The sequence below is a fragment of the Cryptomeria japonica genome, chromosome 10 (genome assembly GCF_030272615.1).
Source record: "Cryptomeria japonica chromosome 10, Sugi_1.0, whole genome shotgun sequence".
NCBI classification, from domain to species: Eukaryota; Viridiplantae; Streptophyta; class Pinopsida; order Cupressales; family Cupressaceae; genus Cryptomeria; species Cryptomeria japonica.
In genome coordinates this window covers 770,983,164-771,004,886 of record NC_081414.1, presented here as the reverse complement: position 1 = coordinate 771,004,886, position 21,723 = coordinate 770,983,164, and the positions used below count along the sequence as shown (strand labels likewise).

Genomic DNA, 21,723 nt, shown 5'->3' with positions numbered 1-21,723 from the left:
CGCAAATTTATATATACATGTCGTTAAATTTTTTATGGACAAATCCTTTCCACCTCTTAAAAGTATATGTCCGAGTGTTAGTTTCTATAGTTCCTATAGTCCAATGTTAGATGGGTTTGTCTAGTACAGTGCTAAGGTGCATAGATGAGGGGCTTGATAATTGATAAAAGCATCATTAGACAAAAAAATGCTGCCTCCCCCAAACAAAGAGATCAGTGGTGAATGTGAATCTTATTCTTGGCGAGACCACATCCCATGGCTCCATTGGGCAACTTTCCCACTTTCTCTACTCCCTCTGCAAACACCACTCCCATCCCCATAAAAAAGTGGGCCTCCAAATGGCAGTGGAAAGCCCATACTCCTGGATTAGCTGCTTTAAACCGAATGGCTGTCCATCCATATGGAAACACTACCACAGTGTTCCGCAACGGAGGATTTACCGTGTTGTAGGTCAGCGGGTCCTTCAGTGGGTCGAACACGCCCTCTCCGTATCTAAGAATCCAAAAATTGTGCCCATGCAGATGCCAAGGATGGATCTCTGAATTGTTTGCAGTGAGAGTATTTGCATTTTGAAGAATCACATCAACAGTAGAGTTCAATGTGAAGACGTACACGGGACTCCCTTGGATAGCGTTGGGATTTCGGGGAGGAACGGTGATGTTGTAGTGATGGGGAGTGTAGATGTCTGGAGGTGGGGTGGTGTTGTAGGCACTCTTGATTTTGTATTTCATGGCTGCCAGGTAGGGAGTCGGAGGCAGCACTAGTGAAATGTTGTTGATCGCCCACTTTGTGTATCCGTTGATCTTGTTCTGCGTGTTGAGAAGAATCAGCCGCCTATGGGACTGAAGCGGGGGAAGCTCTTCATGTCCTTTGAGAGCCACAAATTTCTTAGCCAGAGCTTTACTGTAGGTATAGTCGTTCCACAACGGGCGCGTGGGAGATGGCGTGGTTGGGAGCTTCGTTGATGGATTGGGAAGATAGTTGAGGATGGCCAGTCCAGTTGGCGTCTTGGGCTGCCTGCCTCTCACGTTCACACCAGCCCAATAGTTTTGAGAAGGGTCCTGGTTCGCCGTTATCAGAACAGAATACGATTCACCAGAGTATATATCAAGGTTGTCTACTTCCACAGGCTCTACGTAATGTCCATCAGCCTCCACAACTTTTATCTTATGTCCCTGTACAAAACTAAATGTTATTAACATAGGAAAAGCAATTCCATTTGGGTGGGAGTTTAGGATATCCACGTAAACAAGGACTGCAACGACTGGTATCAGTTAAGTTGATTAAGCTGACTGACTTGGATCACAAAATTGAGGGCGGCGAGAGACGCGACACTGGCAACACGGAGGCGGTAAGTTTTCCCAGGTTGCACTGGCAAGACATGAGCGGAGCACTGCTTGTTTGTAGCATTACAGGAATTATTGGTTATCGAGCAATTGTATTGTCCTCGTCCCTCTATCAGGAGTGACTGGTACAAAGAAAAAAAAAATGTTATACATAAATAGTTGAAACTTACAAACGGAGTAGCTCAAAAGCAAACCAAAGAAATCAAATGAAAACACATACATATTTTCAACATATAATTGTAATTTATTTAAGAATTATATTTTATTAAGCTTGTCTACAAATTGATTTTTGCAGATACTGGAACATGAGAATCTCTTTGACTAAGAATCAAGGACTATGATATCCATTCCCTCAATTTCATCGATCCATGCCTCATCCCTTTTAAATGTCAGACATAATCCCTAATAGATTAATTAAGAATTTTTCAACTTTACCAACAGACCATTCCATTTACAACTCTCTATCAGTACTGAACTCCTAACATAATAATTAAAAGCACTCATTAAGCGAACTCTGCTAAATTGATTGTACATGATAAACCTGAGGCTCTCCAACCCAGACGAAGGGAATGGAAGAGAGGCCCACCGCCTGTTCATAAGTGCTCTTGTGCCACCAGTCGTTTAAAACGATACTCAGCTCGCCATCGTAGATGAAGGGATCTCTGCCCACCGCATCCACTATGAGCGACCCATATAACCCCGCTGACCGCAGTAGGCCACAGTGACCATGATAAAAGTATGTCCCCGGCTGCATTTCAAATATTCATGATCAATATTATAATTAGGTCACGCACACATTCCATATTGAAACAGGACTCCAACTTACTCTGTCCACAACAAATTTATATACGTAGGTTTCGCCCGAAAAGATTGCGCACTGCGACATGGAAGCAATCCCGTCGTTCCAGGGAGTGCCGATCTGCAACGCAATACGCCAAGAGAGTTATTTCCGCACCGTTAGACGCATTTTCTGCCCTGGAAATGTGAGTAACATTTAGACTTAATAGGAAATGAAAAGAAAATTTACCTGGCGAATGCCATGCCAGTGAATAACAACGTTTTCAGTGGGCATCAAGTTTTCTAACTGGACAACAATGGTGTCCCCTTCTCTGGCTCTGATGGTCGGCCCCGGGTATTCTCCATTTATAGAGATGATGTTCCCCTGCACACAATCAGGAGCCCATCTCTGGCAATTTTACTTTCCACTTGTAAAAGTCCACCTTCGCTTCAGCAGCAAAAGATAAGAGTGACAACAAGAAAAACAACGCATAGAAAAGACTTCGTTCATACACATCAGAAACTCTGCCAGCCATTGCAATTAGTACTAAGACCAAAATCTAAAACCACATAAATGGAGCTACACACTTTCTCTCTGCATGTAATCCCATTTTAATAGTAATTTTAGAAGTGTGAATCCAATGTGAAAGGCTGAGGATTTTCCTAACCATTTTCAGTTCGAAGGTCAAAGTATATTAAAAAATGAATATTATTGTTGGCGTCCTAACTGCAACAATGACTTTAATTAGTTGTCTGGACAGGGTTGTATGTTCATGACTTTCTGTAAACATGCAACTAATGTAGTTCCTGAGATATTTCTACGTATTGGATCGTGATGTTAATTCTATTTGACTTTTATGTTCATTTAACTTAAAAGTCAATAGTCTATCACTTTGTGCATATTCTATATATTTTTTTCTTATTTTGGATTCACTTTAATTAATTTGTTCTTTATGCAACGACTATTACCAAAACATCATGTGATAGTATTGAAGTTCATAAATATATGATCTTATCTTCTTTCTATTAATACACACCTTCATTGATTAATTCTTATTTTATTATATATTATATATTATATCTATTTATTGTCTTAAATTATTTCTAAAATCATAGAAATGATCAAAGTCAATGAGTACAAAAATGACTTCTAAACTTTTCAAATTCTAATTTAAAGTTGAATCCTTGCTAGTTTATCTGATATTAATTATATATGTTGACTAAAGAGTGAAATTTGTTGATTTATATAGTAAAAAATAACCATCTTATCTATTTATACTATTTAAGAGTATTGAGAGTATCAAGTCAAGCTAACAACAAGCCAAAAAATAAATATTTATTCATTGCAAATCTATATAAATGAACATAAAGTTATATTAAGCATGAATGCATCACAATCGTTTTTTTCTTGTATTGAAAAAATGTGATTACAAAGCAAAAGATGCATTCAAATACTACAAAAACTCCATCCAAATAGTATAGAATAATAGCATATAATTTACATTGATTGCAAATGTTGTTAGAAATAGAATACTCTACACATTGTACAAGAAAGAATTATTTAGTTATGTAAAATACATATTTATTTGTGGTGCATCTTTATGAGATGCATTATCTACATTAAATATTTATTTGGCTCCACTTATAAAGTTATATCTAACATTGGTTTGACATTTTATGTGGGGTTACAGATGGGAATATATTTAATATTGAAAAATTTAGTACAAAAATGTAATGTATCGGTCAATTAGTTTTTCTACTTGTGGTTTGAGCTACATGACTTTTTATCTTACCACTAAACTAAAGAACATATTTAGTGGTTGAGCTAGGTTTGTTGGTTGGTTGTCTTGGTTATCAATCTATTGAGCTCACTTTGGAAGAGTGAATATATGAAGCATGAAACAAGAAGTGTGGGTATATATTATTGGACATATGGAGGATGCATTGGATGAGTTTGATGTTTCAGGAGTATTCCTGAAGAATCTATAAGTGTACTATAATTGTTAGAATAAATAATGACACTAGATCAATGAAGGAGAAACAATTTAATATATGTTTAGGAGGAATAATTGAATATATGTTTAGGAGGAACAATTAAATATAGGTTTAATATAAATAATTGAATATATGGTTAGATGATTGTTTAATTGTTTACAAGGAATAATTAAGTATAACAAAACATTTTTTTTTACAAGCTTCATTATGCTATTGAAAAAGAATTTTTTTTTCTTACTTCTATGTAACTAACATGTTCTTCCTTGGAGAGTAATGTTAATACCGATAATTATATGTAAATATTAATGGAGGTATATATGCCATAATGGGTTAAATTTGTTTAAGAAACCTAGACCTTTAATGAAAAATGATTTAATATTTTAATGATTTGTTTGAACGAGCCAACAAATCTCATATAAATATTTGTGGAATTCTTTATTTTTAAAATTTTGATTTGTATTAAAATGTTGCATATGTATTCTTTTCCTATTACTTATAGTGAACAGTTGTATCAAATTCTTGGTTGGTTCAAATTTTCCATGTCTTTGTCTCTGCCTTTTTTCACTAAGGATGGTTCAACTATTTAAGTTGGAGTGGAAATATAATTGACTTGTAATTCACTACGTCAAATAATTATATCACCCATGACACATTTGATATGTTGGCATATATTGGAGCAATCTTAACACTCTTGTAATCATAACTAGACATGTGACCTACAATGATAGATATTTATTTAAGTAGGAATTATATACACATATTATATAGGGTAGTGTTGTAGAATGTTTATGCACATTTCATGGCAGACATAATTGAAGAGAGTTGAAATTTACTGACTATTTGAAGGAAAAATATATATTTATCATGTTTTGAAGATGATATCTTTAAAAAAATATTTTCATAGGATTACGAGTGTTTAGAACTAAGTTTCCCTGGATTTGGCTATGGAATGCAACAACTACAAGGTTTTGAGCAATATTTTAGCATGTATATAGTATACTTAGAAAGACTATTCAATCATTTTTTGAAATTAAGAGTGCATTTGAAAATAGTGCTAGGTCAAGGCATCTTGTGGGCCTCTCCATTAGAGATATGGCTGAAAGTGGCATATGGTTTCATACAATGATTAGAGGTAAAATTATTTCTATAATTGTCATTTCTAGTTAATAGTTTATTTGTGACATCAAAGAATCATGAATGTTCCATAATTTTTATTCAAATCCTTGAGAAATTGATGAGGATCTTCCTATGATGAAAGTAGTTTCAACAATTTTTCTTTTTCCTCTTAGTGGTCAAATATTTCATTAATAGAGGTCAATATAGGCCCTCCCTCACATCAAATTCAATGACATCAATATCCTTTGCATTGCTTGTGCTGAAACACTCTACAATTTTTTAGTTCATCATAAAATGAATGAACCCAATTTAAAGGTAGAAATTGTAAAGAACATAAAATTCCATTATAGAAGTCTCCTTAAAAACCTCTTCTATTAACTTCTCTTGCCCATAAAACACATCCTATTGGGTGGTAATGAAATATAACTCAAATGGGTTTTGAGTCCCCAATAGACATTAGAAAAATATGGCTACTACCTCTACTAATTAAGAGCGAAGGTGGACGTCATCAAAACCATCATCGTTCATCATGGAGAATGACATCACCAATAGATGCATGATTGGAGTATGATTGTTGACAAAGAGCTCAAGGGCTTTGGGTGGTTGAGCAAAATATGCATGACAATTCCTTCAATACAAATCTCTTTTTGGCTAGGGAATTTTGAGGTTCTACCAAAATGATGGTAGCATTTCTACTAAGACCAATTCTATTTCTCTATTATTTGTGGGTTTATAATGTCCTTGTTAGTGGCATTTTCTATTTTGAACAATTTAATATTACTTTATGTCAACATTCATATAATTTATGGAGTATACACTATGAATAATATGAATAAACTGGCATTTTGTGAGTTCTTTGTTCATTCTCTCAATATAAGTAAATCAAGAATCATTAATTTTTTTAAGTAAAAAAAACTTGCTCTTATACCATTATAAAGAAATCTGAAAAATATTTCAACATTGATATTTCTAATATACAAATAATACTTGAATAATTTATGTATAATTTAATCTTAATCTTAGCACAAACCTTTCCGAAAATGACTAGTCATTAAATAGAAAATTTAAAAACGAAGCCCACCATTTAGATATTAATGGAATATTTGGTAGTCTACGTGTTACTCTTAAGTTGGTCAAGCAAGGTGCAATTGATGTTTGAATGATTGACAATATGAAGAATGATGATTCCTCACGACTCTCTGGGCTTGATCTTTATTTTGTCGTTAAAATGCCACACAAAACAGAAAACGTAATCGTTCTATTGCATTGTAAGAGTTCATTGGACATGGTTCAATGCACGTCCCGTATCGTCGACTTTAATTTCGTCATGAATAGAGAAAATGCCTATAATTATCAGTTGACTTCGAAAAAAAATAGTTTTGAATGGCCTTTCTTTTTGTATAATGATAAGGATATTTTTAAGGCTTTACACTGAATTTTTTTAATTTATCAACATCTTTATAGTGGTCTTCTATTATCTCTAATATCTCTAATCAAGACCTCAAAACCTGTTTTTTAAATTGAATTTATGTTTCCTATACAATTCATAGGAACATTTTTTCAAGTCTTAGTGAAATGGTTGAAAATGGTATGTCAAATACAATATTTCATAATATAAGTCTATTGAATAGATTTTTATCATTGCAACTCTTTTCTATGATAAAATTATATTTACTTTATATTGACTATGCCCATATTCATATTGTAAATATACTTGTAGTGGCTCCTTTTGATCCTTCTCTTGGTGAAACCACAACTTTTACAATTATTTTTAGTGGTGATGTTGTTGATTGGTTTTTGAGATTTTCTTTCACTTCCTTAACTTGTTCTCTTGGTGTTCTACTAGGGAATTTTGTTGATTTGATTCCTTGCACCACCACCTCTTCTATTCCTAATTCACCACCTACATCTACAAGTTTCATGCCAACTCATGGTGTTCATATGGTAGTTTCTTCTACTGATATTTCACCTACTAATTCTTTTTGAGATAAAAATTGTATTGGTGCTACCTCCCCTCTTACCCCCCATAATATTTTTGTAGAAATTGTTGATGACACCATGCAAGATTTGTCAATTTCTTTGCTATTGCTTGCTTTATTTTTAAATTATTGTGTTGGGCTTTGTACTAGTGTAAAATCCTCTTTTGTTTCTATGGTCATCACATAGGTTCTAGGTGAATCTATTATTTGTCAACATGTTGTGAGGCATATTTCTTGTTCAAAACCCTTTGTTATGCTCTTGTATGGACATGATTTAATAAGGTTTTCCTTGGTTATATTTATTGATAGATTTAATCATTTATGGACCTCACTTCTTGAGTTACACTAATGGGTGCTAGAGTCATGGATACCTCTTACAAAAATAAGAAATAAATTATTTCCTTGTGCTAGGGTTTTTTTTATCATAATTTTTTAATCTTTTGAGGATACAAATGAGGTGTTGGATGGTGGGCCCTGGTTATGGTGCTAGCATTCACTCTCTCATAAGCATGTGTTCACCTTATTTGACCCTTTTTCTAAATCCCTCCACATAATGTTTTTCTTTTTAAGATTGTCTAATCTTTCAGTTTATTCTTTATCCTAAAGCTATTGGCAACTTCTAAGGATTGTGACCATTTTCTTTTTCCCATAAATTGTTGACATGGATATTCCAGAGGTTCTTCTAGGAGATATTCTTCTTATGGTGGATGATATGCCTTGGAATCAACTTTTGTGTTATGAGAGTATTACCTTTCAGTGTAGAACTTACATTCTATAGGACAATATAAATCCCATCTCTTGGTATACACCTTCAACTACTTGATGGCGGAATGCTTATTTTGAACACCTCACTATTGGTGATTTTTTGACTTGAAGGATTGTGATTCCCCCTATAGATTCTCTAGTTCCCAATGGTTAGTTTTAATTTAGGTCCTTTTTGGTTTTTATGTTGTCCCTTTTCCTCCTAATGAGGGGATTATTCTTTATTATAAGGTCTCCTAGTGGGGATATTGGTATTTTTGTTATTCCTTGCATATATGTGGATATTGGGAAATGAACACTTTCTTTGTGTTTGGGTGAACAGGTCATCGATTTGGTTGAGGTTTCTCCTCTCCTTTCCAATATTTCAAGTATTTAAATAATGAAATGTCTTGGAACATTTTCCAATGGACGAGTAGAGGTATTCCTAAAATATTCCTATTAAACATACTTTTGGTGGGTGTAAGACCAAGTACTAAATTAGTGTTGTGTATGGTATTGTTCCCTTGTGTTAGCTCATTTCTTATTTTTTTCCTAAGTGTGATTTTTTTATTTCATGTTTGTTCATATTGGATGTTAGTGTGGCTATTGTTATTTTGTTAGATGAATTTTGTGTCAATTCATTATCTTTTGCAAAGGGTTTAGGATTCCCTTCAAAACATGTTTTAGCCTTAATAAAAAAATATGCTCTCATTCATAATTTCTATGTATGGATGTGATTCAAATATGTTTTCCACATACAACTCTATTTTCTATGGTGTCATGTAAGTTGGTTGATATTTGAATGCTCAACTTGATGTAAAGATGGTTGACAATCAAGACAATTATATGTAGATTTAGTTGAGGAACCTCTTTCTTAATAATATTTAACCTTGGCACATTAAACTAATATTTGGTATCTTTATTATTTTTTATTATCTTCCTTGACTAAGCTAGTCCTTCATTATGTTGGGTAAATTTTCTATCAAGGTTAGAAATTAAATTGATGCATAAATCTTGTTAATTCATATGAAAAAATGGTCATATCTACTGTATGTACTTGACTATTTTAGATTTTCAGTTCCTGAATGATAATTGAAACACTAATTGAACTACACAGATCTTCAATCTAGTTTAGAATGGGAATGTAGGTAGTTCTTGGGTGAACGATTCCATCATGAACCAAGTTTATAGGGGATGGGTTTATGGAAAAGCTCTTTCTTTTGGGTTTGTTCTTAATCTTGGTCAACCTTCCCTCTTGAATATGCTTCATCTTAAGGCTAAATATTTTATAAGATAACTATGAACTCATAGTACAATTAATATGTACCCACTATATAAATTTGAGACAACACAAGACATTTCAACATCCTTGAGCTTATCTACCTTTATATTTTGTTGTTTTTGTATTTTCAAACTCTTTATTCTATATCAAATAAACTATTAGTCACTATTATGTGGTGTGCCTTGATGTGAATGTTTGAGAATTTATGTATACTTGTCTAAACTAAGATTATTAGGTTTGTGTAATTGACGCTATCAAATGTAATATCATAGGGATGATCATATGTTGTAATCAATGATTATAATGAGGTATATTATTGCAAGTGAAAAAGGCATGACAAAATTTGGTCACACAATGAATATAATTTTTTTTTAAAAGGAAACTTATATCTAGTGATGATGTAGAAGACAATATGTTCTAATTCTATGAATAATTCTTAATATTAAGAAGGATATACTTCCTCTAAATATGTGACTAGATCTATCTTGAGTTAGGATAGAATTTATTATGATTTATTTTATAAAATATGGGTAATAGTGGTAGGCAACACTAAATATGGCATGTGGTTTTAGGTTTTTATATCTATTGGGTGGATAATGGTATACTAAGCTTTATGATTGGTACTATAAAAAAAAAATATATTCTTAGAAGTAGGATGTTATTCAATATTAGTATTATGATTTTAATTTTTATCTAATAAATAATTATTATGTGTACATCTTTGAAGGGAGGCCAACTCAATGACTCATGTGGGTTCAATGTGCTACATATGTGTTGGTGATTTTAACCCAAGACCTGTAGGACTATATGAGTAAGTTTATGGATCACTTATTCTCGTATGTAAGTATGTCTTGATCTACCATAATTATGTATACTTAGAGATAGGATGGCCTGATTTATAAAATATGAGTGTGATTTATAGTTGTCGATAGTCACCTACAACTAGTACCATGTACATTATATAGGATAGATGTTATATATTATATCTAAGGATCATTCAAATTTCACTTGTAACATGGAGGAGAAGGATGTGAGAAGCTATCTATGATATGGTGTAATAATACATTATTGGGTTATTATTAGTTCTTTGTAGGTGGTCGGTGCTAAAAACTAAGCAACATATCTTGGTATTTACCTATATACCAAGATATGGTGGACCCATTTCAACTTTAATACAATTATCAAATAAAGGTAGTGATTTCATAAGTATAATATGATCCCACAATGTAAGGTGTTTAGGAGATTAGCAAGGAATCAAATTCCAAGTATACCATTAGCTAGTTCTAACACATCAAAAATGTTGGTGCCATTTATTCATAAGATCCTCTTTGTAGATTCATGAAGGCATCATAAATTTTCCTAGGTGTAGTATTCATTTATTCAACTATTGAGAACTTATAAAAGGCCATATTGACATAGTAATTAATTGAATCTCTTCAAGTTCCCAAAAGTAGGGCCAAATTCCCATCTCACCCTCAATCTAACTAAAAATTCTAGCTATGAAAGGTGATTTTGATGATATCCCAAGCGCATAGGCATTAATTTTATTGAATTACTTAGTTCTTGTGAATGATCTTACCATGTCAATTCATTATAGTTGATAGATTCCTAATCTCTATTATTGACAAGGTAGGAAAATCAAGTAGATAAAAACATGTGATTCCCCTCTAAGACATGAAGAAACTATGTTTTTCTTTTTTAGTATTCTATAATATTGATCTCTTTCCAAAAACAACATGATCATTAAACAATTTTAAGATGGTGACGTTGAAGCAATTCCTAGAAATTGTGGGACAATCATATTATACTCATTCTTTAAATGAGAATTATGGATAAAGATTCCTTCTTGATTTAAGGAATACTAATGTAATAAAGGTGAAATTTGATCTGGGATTTAGATTTACCAGTCTAGTTTTTATATTTAATGGGTTACTATATGAAATTGACCTAGATTATTAAGGGAATTGGTTAGTATCTTATTTTCTTAATTTATGATAGGTTGAGCTCTTACATAGTCCATATTATGAGGGCAGCGAATAAAAATATGGTCATTGGTTCTAAAATATGGTTAACTTAGGAGGGTGGAGGTTGAATTGATTGAGGTGTGTATGTTTATACCCTTACTTTCTATAAGTGTTGGAAGGTTATCTCAATGTTTCAATTAAAATTTCAAATTGGACTCATGCCCTCTTCTATAGTATCCATTGTAAGGTCTTGATGCATTTGTACCTATCTAATTTGATAACACTATATATTTAAAATCATTCCTTAACCATTGAAATTATGGAGGAATCATGTTAGAAAAATAAGGATCAACAAAATGGGGAACTTCATTGAGTGTTCAATTGTTGTGCACTAAAGTTGTATCTTGTTCTAGGCACACCATAGACTTATTATTACTATGTGTTATTTTTCCTAGCACCCTTGAATCAATTGTGCTTAAATTCTTGCCATTCAATTTAATAAACTTCCGCTCTCTATCACTTGAACAAGTTTGGATAAGGCATGCATTCAATATCCAACTTAATCAATCATTTCTTTAGGATTTTATTGCATATAATTTCAGTTTAGTTGACACATTTAGAAGGTTTTCCTTTAGAAAATTGGATGCATTTTATTCTTTTTGCTTATAAATAATCTATTCCAAGAATCTAGTGGATCACACATTCATAGTATATAAAGTTACAAGGTTAAATTCCTACTTTCACTTGAGATATTAAATATTTATTTATTTATTTTGTGTGTGTGTGTGTGTGTGTGTGTGTATGTGTGTGTGTGTGTGTGTGTGTGTGTGTGTGTGTGTGTGTGTGTGTGTGTGTGTGTGTGTGTATGTATGCATGTATCCATACACATACACATACACATACACATACACATACACATACACATACACATACACATACACATACACATACACATAAACACATACACATACACATACAAATACACATACACATACACATACACATATACGTACACATACACATACACATACACATACACATACACATACACATACACATACACATACACATACACATACACATACACACACACACAAAGACACATACACATACACATACACATACATGTACACGTACACATACACGTACATGTACACATACACATACACATACACATACACATACACATACACATACACATACACATAAACATACACATATCATACCCATACACATACACATACACATACACATACACATACACATACACATACGCATACACATACGCATATACATACACATACGCATACACATACACATACACATACACATACATACACATACACATACACACATGTACACATACACACAAAGATACATACACACACACACACACACACACACACACACACACACACACACACACACACACACACACACACACACACACACACACACACACACACACACACACACACACACACACACACACACATATATATATATATATATATATATATACATATAGAAACATACATACATACTGTAGGATCATAATATTGCAACCCTTGCAAATTTTTACTGCATTTGGGTCTTTGCATTAGAAGACGAATCCCTAAGCCTAATCGGAGACTCGAAACATGCTCATGCCATCAATAACTTGCATTTTTCTTCATTTTGCACTGCCTTTTGTTGCTGCATCTCCTAAATCAGGGTAGGATATGGGTGTGGCACCCTTGTCCCTCTAAGATAGGGGTGTGGTACCCTTTTCCTAGCCTTATTTTAGGACCCCTTTGGTCACCCTGCTTGCATTGGGCTTGTCATTTGTGAAGCGGGAAAATTTTCTCTATGTCGGCCTAAGACAGGCAATTACCTAAATACCCCTAATTGGCAAGTATATAAGGAGCACTTCCCCTCCTATTTGCATAAGAGAAGTCGATGATAAGAAAAGTGGATCATAAGCGATCATAAGCAAAGAGAAAATAAGAAAAGTTGATCATAAGCGAAAAGAAGCAACAAACAAAATCAAGTGCAAGCATTCAAGCATTGAGCATTTCAAGTCTCCTTTCAAGGCTAGGTGTTGCATTCAAGAAAAGTATTCAACCATTGAAGAGGAGATTTCTATCAACATTCAAGACATCCTATTTCACATATCCATTCAAGCAAATTCATCTACAAACGTATCAATCTTTCAATTAGATCCCCTCCTTGCAATGGATTTACTTCAGACATTTCCTTTCATTTACTTGCAGCATTTTGCAACCACTTGGTTAATTCTAAAATGGGGTTTGACCCAAAGGAAAACTCCCAATCCCAACCACATTTCACTCTCTTTTCTATGTGTAGGTTGTAGGTCCATGACTGTAATTGCAGGTTTAGGCTTCGTTTTCAGAGATGGAAAAACCCTTTTCGGTGTGCGGATTTTTTGAAGGACCATGTGCAACTTACACAAGGTCCCTGCAACTTTTTCTCAGATTTGCAGGGAACCTTCGTCTCAACATTATACTGCAAATTCCAGGTGCATAGCTTCATCCCGCATCTCTATATAAAGATATAATTGTTCCTTTGTCATTTTTGCACTCAGTCTCAATTTTCTTAATTCAACTAATCTATTACAAAAGATGGTTAATTTACTTTTCTAATACTTTCCAAATTTACTGCAATTCACTTTATGTTCAATCTCTTACCATTGGGGATTAGATGTCGTGAATTCAACCCCTCTTATGTCTCAAGAATTTGAAACTTATGTCAAATCAAACTACCTAGATTTTATATAATATAAAAAAATTCAAATATAGCTATATAATTTTAATTAAGTCTTAAAGTGACAACTATTAATCCTTATTTTTAATCTCATGTGCCAAATATATTATGCCAAGAGGTGAATTACACTCAAATATGGATGTTAAAACATTTGTAAATAAAAACTAAAAACATCTAATTTAGTGTGCTTGTGAGTGTGAATAAAATTAAATTAAATAACTAAAATTTAATCAAACAATTAAAATTAAGTGCAATCGCTCATCATTAAAAATTGATTTTCCTAAAAACTTAAACATTTAAATATTAGTGGTCCCCCCAACATTAGTTGGTTGACATTGAATTTTGATGACTCTTCTAACGCTAACCTAGGCCAGGTGGGTGGGGGTGGGATTATAAATGACCCTAGGGGAAACATGGTCCTAGTTTATGTGGCCTACCTTGGGATGCAAACGTCAAGTGTTGTGGAGGTGGCAGTTGTTTTTTACGATTTTTTTATTGCAAGAGATAGAGGGTACAGTCGAATTATTATTGAAGGTGATTAAAAGAACACTATTTTAATGCTCAAATGAGAAGCCAAACTTGATTCAAAATGTGAACAACTCATCACTAAGTGTCTTGACCTCCTCCTTAGGCTTGGCCACCTAAGACTCAGTCATATGTAAAGAGAAAGAAATAATGTAGTGTACAATATGGCTTTATTAGGCTCATTTTACAATAATTTGGACAAATATCCATGGATTTGCATGAAATTATTGATGTGGTTCATACCACTATCCTTGATGACATAAGGTCTAATGGTGTAGAATAATCCTTGATGCACTGTAAAAAGGATGTTAGGAACACACAAGACAGACAAGTCAAACGTTAGTGTTAGTAGTATCAATAAAAAATGAAATATGAAGGAAACTGTGTTAGTAGTATAATGAAAAATAAAATATGAAGGAAACTACAATGCTAGGCATGCATATCAAGAGCGATATAAAACACATTAAAGAAAGCATACAAAAATGGAGAAAAGATACAAAACACTCCCAAATGCTCTCAAACATGCTCATAGTTGCTCCTCTCTTGTTCCTCTCCTCTCCAAGTTCCACATGAGTGTAGCCCTCAACTTTTTGCACTACTATGGAAGTCTTATGGAGATTCAAGATTTATGAGAAATGATTAAAGACTACGCTAATGCAAGCTAAATATAAGAAAGACTAATTAAGCTATATTGATTTTAACCAAAATAGCAATGTAGATTATGATTTACTCCTAAAATGCTCTCTCAATTTTAGTATAGATTAGATGCATACAAGATTTCTAAATCTGGATTATGAAGGAATGGGCTCTATTTATAGGAAAAATAGAGAAATGGATGGTTGAGATTGAGTAGTCTCAACAAGGGTCAGGATTGATGGGTTTATGATCCATGTGAAGGCTTTTAGCCCAATCCCAAGATGACAAATGTCAACATGAGATGGCTTGAGAGGAGAGGGAAGAAGCATTAAATGCTTGAGATGAGATGAAGGTTACTTTGGGAGGTAAGTTTAGTGTTGAGTTGAATGAATAAAGCCATTATCCAATGAATAATGCCTTTATCCAATGGATAAACTCTTGTGAAAGAGTTAGTGGGCATAACCATGGTCAAAGCAATGAATGATTGAAGAGACCCATGAGTTAAATGGAGGTTGAGCTAGAAGGAAAGTCTCTAACCATGGGAGTGAGTAGAGTTTAACCATTAATGGTTATGTAAGAGCCATTAATGGTTTGGAAGACTTTAGGGGTTAACTTGTTGGAGACATAAAGCATTTAATGCTTTTCAAAGACTTTGAGGCTTTGAAAAGTGACTTCAAGTTGCTTAGGACTATGACAATATTTAGGAAATGGATTAGGCTAATTAGAAATAGTTTAAAAGAATTTAGAAAGTGGTTAGAAGAGTCTAGAAGAGGATTTTAGGATGCAAGTGGGTTTGGTGGGTGAGAGAAAATAGGATTTTAATTAAAATAAAATTACATTATTTGAACAAAATAGGTGCAACTTGCATTTGTAGGAGAATGCAAGTGGCGGGGGGTTGTTTAGGGTTTTTTAAATAAATATATATTTATTTATTTAAAGGAGGAAATGGGTTAAATTAAATAAATATGTTTTATTCATTTAATTGATTTAGAGTGTGGGTTAAAGAATTAATTTAAGTAAATTGAATAATTTATTTAATTAATAGAAGAAGGGGTTGAGGATGACTTAATTAAATATTAATTTAATTAACTGATCATTGATGGTTAAATAATCAAATAAATAGTAAATATTTATTTAATTAAGTGGACATATTTATGTGACTACATTTTCCCCTCTTTGAGATGGTGCAGTTTATCGCGTCATTTCAAAGAAAGAAAAATAAGTATGAGAAATATGCCCCATAAATGTTAATTTAGTGGGTGGTATGCCCCCTCAAGAGATGGGCTGAAAAATTGTGAAAAATCGGGCGATCTCTCGAAAAAGAACAAGAAGTGAAGAGGAGGTAGAATAGAAGAAATTAGTAAGAATGGTGAAAGAATGGGAGAAGACGGAGTGAATACGGTGAAACAACAAGCCAGTGAGTACCCTTAGGTCATGCAGGAGATACATTTCAAATGTACTGTTTGTGCTTTTGATTGATATTGTACAATTCATCACAATTGGTTGGACAATCTGGTGCAATCGGTTGAATTGCCCCGGTCAAGTCAAAGCGTGATAGTTGATGTCAGTTGTTCGCTGGGACAGGATATATTCCGAGTAAGTGAATCAAAGTGACCTATTGTGACTTAGACAATTGCTAGAATTGCCCGGTGAAATCAAGGTATCTGAAGCAAAGTGCTCGTTGAGACTAAGACAATTGTTGTAATTGTCTATTTTGATTGTGTTTGATTGGTTGATAAATTGATAGTATTTGCATTGTAGGTTGTTTGTGGTGTATCATAGAAGCCCCCTTGAGACTAGCAATTGATGTAAATGCCTGTTGTAGTCTAGGATTGCCATAATTTATTACCTATTGAGACCCAAAGATACTTGATCAAAAGTATCTGTTGATAGTCTAGGTGTGCATGAGATGATGTGATTGTGTAGATAGAGTAATTGGCTTTGCTTATAGGATGACCTAGGATGGGATACACAACCTCTCCTGTTAGAGAAGGATGGTGATGAACATGGCTTGATTGAGTTGATGGAACACGATGTAGGGTATGTGATGCTAATGATCAAGATAGGGAGGGTGAGGGGGGGATTCAATGTTAGATAGAAGGTATGGAGGACCTAGGACTCATTTCTATGGAAGAAGATTGAAAAACAAAAAGAGTATCCATTGTCATTACTATGTATGAATGATATGCAACAATATGGATGTATGGATGGATGGAATGCAATATATACAAATGAGATGAGATGACGATCCATAGATTATTTATAGTACTTAATTTTCATCACCGAGCATGGTAGTATCATTCTTGGCCAAGGTAGCAGAAACCAAGTTTGAGAATTTCACCTGTAAGCAAGCATTATAGACAAGGAAAAGTTACCCTCCATTTTGGTTCATGCGCAAATGGTTGAGGTATACACTGTAGTCAGTAAGCCATAGTGATCCATGACTGTATTTTGTATATGATCACATAGCTTAGTGAACTTTCCATGTAGGTCCACCATTAGTACATGCCCCATAACTTCATTGGATCAATCCGCAAACAAAAAACAAAGAAAAAGATATCGGGAGTCATCCTGGCTACTCTAATCACCTGTGGATATCCCGGAGTAGCATAGGAACCTGATATAAATAAATAACTAACCAACTGACCGAGTACTTATCAGCTTAAACATAATTTTCTTGTCAAAGAAATTGTGACCATGTCTTTGTTTTGTGAGGAAGGATGCATCCTTTGAAGACAGTTGTGTGTAGATGTTTTGATTGATTGGTTGATTTGATAAGTGATCAGCATTTGAGTAACTCAAATTTTTTGCGTGGTATCTGTTGCGATGTGTATGTACAAATAGTAATATGCTTTGCAATGTTTGTGATTAATTTTTGATGTTTTTGACATGTTTTTGGATTTTGTGAGTCTTTTTGAATGTTTTTGGTATTATTTGAGTTCTTATGAATATTTTTTTTTGTTATTTATTTCCAGCCAATTTGGAATGATTAACTCAATGAATCACAAGTAATGTAGAATCCACTTCCATCAATGGGTTAAGAGCATTGCCCCCATTTTGGGCGTCACTATGAAAGCGTGATGCAGGACATATGAAGTACTAACCTTGATTGCAAATCAATAACAAGCCATAGTATAAATGATGAATGAATGGATACAATGGAGTGATCACAACAAGTTAGAAAGACAATGGAGCCATAGCCTTTACGTGTGGCACCTATTTTCCAGGTTTTCACCATTATCCAAGGTGCCACCGTAGTGGTTTTCACCGTTTGGATGAATGATTTTTTCTTTACTATTTTCTTGCTTTATGTATTTTCTTTAGGATATTTTTCTTATTTTTTTTGGTATTTTTTGATATAGTGTGGAGGCTGATGCTCTATACAACTTATGTATGAAACCTTTTGAGGTCCATGTTGTTGATCAGATCGGCTAGCAGTTCCCCTTCTGAAGTGGTCAACTGATATGCCCCAAACCCAAATACAGTAGTGATAACATATAAACCCAACCAATTGGATTCAAATTTGCCTTGATGTTCTCTATTTGGCTAGTTGCCAGGATTCTCCTTGAGAACAAGATCACCTTCCTCAAATGTACGAGGTTTAACCCGATGATTGTAGCTTCTGCTCATGCGCCGCCAATAGGCCTTGAGGTAGCTGTATGCAGCTTGTCGCCGTTCATCAAGTAGTTCCAAGTCTTGAAGGTAGGAGACTCGGTATGCTTCATCATCTATCAGATTGTGCAAGGAAACCTATACAGATGGTATTTCAACCTCAATAGGTAGGATGGATTCTGCTCCATAGACCAGTGAGTCTGGAGTTGTGCCTGTAGGGGTTTGAATGCTAGATTTAATCGAATGTTCCAATCACGATCAGCATCATTGACCATCTTCTTGAGGATCCTTAATATGTTCTTGTTTGATGCTTCAGCTTGACCATTGCCTTTGTGGGTAATATGTGATAGAAAAGCAGTGTTGGGTGTGAAACTTCTCACAAAGCTCACATACATTGTGATTTTTAAAAGGAAGGTCATTATCTGTGATGATGGACATGGGTACACAATACCGATAGATGATGTAATTAAGGATGAATGAGGTGATCTGTTTGCCAGTGACTTGGGTAAGTGGAATAGCTTCGATCCACTTTGTGAAGTATTTGGTGGCGGTACTGATAAATTTATGACCGTTGGATGAAGATGGATAGATTTTACCCGAAAGGTCAAGTCCCCATTGACAAAAGGGCCATGGTGTTTTGATTGGTTGCAATTCCTATGTTGGTGCATGTATCAGGTCTCCGTGAACTTGGCACTTCTTCCATTTTTAGACAAAATAGTAGGAGTCTTTTTCCATGGATGGCCAATAGTATCCAGCGTGCATGATCTTCTTTGCGAGTGAAGGACTGCTTGAGTGAGCCCCATAGATTCCTTCATGTACCTCTTCCAAGTCCTTTGTTTTCTCATCCCGTTCCAGACATTGAAGGAGAGTACCATCAAGACTTCGCTGGTATAGGGTTTTAGCAATGATGGTGTATCGAGAAATTTGGCATATGAAGGTTTTTCATTGGTTATTGGATTGGTTGGGAGGAAGTGTGTGATCACGGAGGTAAGTGAAGAACTCACCATACCATGGTGATTCAGAACCGAGAAGGTGACATATCATTTTAGTTTCAGGGATATCATACACAAGGATCCAAAGTTGTTCTACCAAGAACTCATAGTGTGTTAAATTTTGTGGAAGATCCAAGAGAGATGCAATTGTAGCCATTGTGCCGACAACTCGATTATGATCTCTAGATACTTGCTCAAAGGTGACAGTTGTAAATGATTCTTTGTTACTATCCACCATCCTTTTATATGGAATGAGATTATCATCCTTAGTTTGATATTTATCGATAACTTGTCAGATGACTAGCTGCACCAGGAATCTCCATATACCTATAGCTCTTTGAGATGCCATTGTATAGCCAATTTGAGTCCTGTGATCAAAGCCTCATATTCTGCTATATTATTAGTGCATGGGAAAGTGAGCTTGTATGACTTTGGTATGTTTTCACCTTGAGGTGTGATAAAGAGAATAAATGCCCCCGAGCCATGTCTAGTATATGAGCCATTAAAATAGAGCTTCCATGGTTGTGTTGTTGTGATCATGAAGAGCTCTTCATCTGGAAAGTTTGAAACAAGAGGATGGTCACCTACGAGGGGTGCATCAACTAATTGATTTGCAATAGCTTTCCCCTTGATAGCCTTACAGTCCACATACTCTATATCAAATTCACTCAAGATCATAACCCATTTGGCAAGGCAACCTGCCAATGCTACCTTGCTAAGTAGGTACTTGAGTGGATCGATTTTAGAAATGAGTTATACCTTGTGTGTCAATATGTAGTGCCTCAATTTGGTGGCTGCCAAGATGACTACTAGGAAAGCTCTCTCAATAGGTGTGTAATTGAGTTCATAGCCTACCAATGTGCGAGAGATATAGTATACAACACATTCTTTTTCTTCTACATTGTGTTGTGCTAGCAGTACTTTTAATGTCATATTTGTAGCTGAAATATATAGCAATAGAGGTCTACTTGGATCTAGTGGGATTAGCAATGGTGTATTCATGAGGTAGTTTTTAAGCATTTGAAATTCTTGTTGGCACTTTGTATCCCATTGAAAGTGGATATTTTTGTGTAATAGATGCATGAAGGGATGACACTTATTGGCCAATTGTGCAATGAATCTTTGAATTGATTGTAGCCACCCTTGTAGTGTCCTTAAATGACTGATGTTCTTTAGAGGTGGCATGTCCATGATTGCTTTGACTTTTGCCGGATCTACTTCAATGCCCTTGCTTTAGACAATGTATCCTAGGAGATTCCTTGAGGTTACTCCAAAGACACACTTCTTTGGATTAAGACATACATGATATTTCTCTAATCTTTCAAAGATTTTACCTAGTATTTCCAGATGACCCTCTCTTGTTAATGATTTAGCTAGTAAATCATTGACATAATCTTCCATTATGGTGTGCATCATGTCATGAAAGATGATAGTCATAGCTCTTTGGTAGGTTTCTCCTGCATTCTTCAAACCAAATGGCATCACATTCCAATAGTAGGTTCCCCATGGGTATGTGAAAGCAGTTTTATGTTGATGCTCTGGAGTAATCTTGATCTGGTTGTATCCTGAAAAGCCATCCATAAGAGAAAGCATTGCATGACTTGTTGTTAGATCGACAATCATGCCAATGTTTGGTAAGGGGAAGTCATCTTTAGGGAAAGCCTTGTTCAAATATCTGAAGTCTATATAGATACAAATGCCCCCATTAGGTTTACCGAGAGGTACAATATTGGAGATCCAATCTGCATAATCGATTGGTCTAATGAAACCAATATCCAAGAGCTTTTTGAGTTCTGCTTTGACTAGAACAACAATATGTGGGTGCATCTTTCTCATCTTTTGTTTTGCCGGTTTAGCTCCTTCTGCCACAGTTAGGTGATGCATGACCAAATTAGAATCTAAGCTAGACATGTTTGCATAAGACCATGCGAAGTTGTTTTGACGCTTCTAGAAGAATTCCATAAATTTTGGCTGTTCATCTCGAGTTAGTAGAGA

General features: G+C 34.5%; 1 pseudogene; it reads right to left on the bottom strand.

The window, feature by feature from the left end:
- Positions 1-212: 212 nt before the first annotated feature.
- LOC131027038 (L-ascorbate oxidase-like) lies at positions 213-2,659 on the bottom strand (annotated as a pseudogene).
- Between the last annotated feature and the right edge of the window lie 19,064 nt (positions 2,660-21,723).